Consider the following 788-nt stretch of genomic DNA (forward strand, 5'->3'; position numbering starts at 1 on the left):
CAGTTTCCACAACAATTTAAACAACCAAATTATTACATTTTACAAATGAGAGACATTTTATGAGATATAAGATTGATACAGGATTTTCCCACTCTGGAAAGGGAACCCCCATTTTTCAGGCTCAGGTGAGCTTAGACATCAGACTCCCATCTCCAGGCACAAACCCTCCGAGCTCCAGCAATGTCATAAACAAAGCAGCCGAAATCTTTTGGAAGGCTCCACCCTAAGGAGCACACACCTTAATCCCCTCTCCAGACAAAAACTGCAACAAAGACCTAATAACCTTGTCCAGGGTGAGGCGCTGCATTGATTCATTTGATAGAACACCCTTTCAGTTTGTAAAGTTATTTTTCCATCTACCAAGTCCTGGACAAAATATCTCTCAGAGATAATTATTTACCCCTAGAAAAAGGACTTATGCAGGGAACCTCCAATCTGGGCCTCCTACCCACTTCCAGAGGCTGTTCACCTTGGAAACCTGTTGCTTATATGGATACAGCCTCATTCAGCATGAAATTTACACTCTCTTCCCCATATTTCCAAGGGCCATCCAGAGCTCACTGGACTGCCTAAACCACAACACTTTTCAAGGCACAACCCCTCTGCCCATAGCTCTGGCACTCTCCACTCTCACTGCGTGCCCCTCAGTCCAACAAAATGCCATTTTATCACTGATCTGTGGCCTGCTGGCACAATTCTCAAATTACTGAGACCAAACACTCACTGAAGAAATTCCGGTAACAAACTACAACAACATTCTTTCTAATGTCTTTTCATAACCCCCCCCA

The sequence above is a fragment of the Nycticebus coucang genome, unplaced genomic scaffold, assembly GCF_027406575.1.
Source record: "Nycticebus coucang isolate mNycCou1 unplaced genomic scaffold, mNycCou1.pri scaffold_60, whole genome shotgun sequence".
NCBI classification, from domain to species: Eukaryota; Metazoa; Chordata; class Mammalia; order Primates; family Lorisidae; genus Nycticebus; species Nycticebus coucang.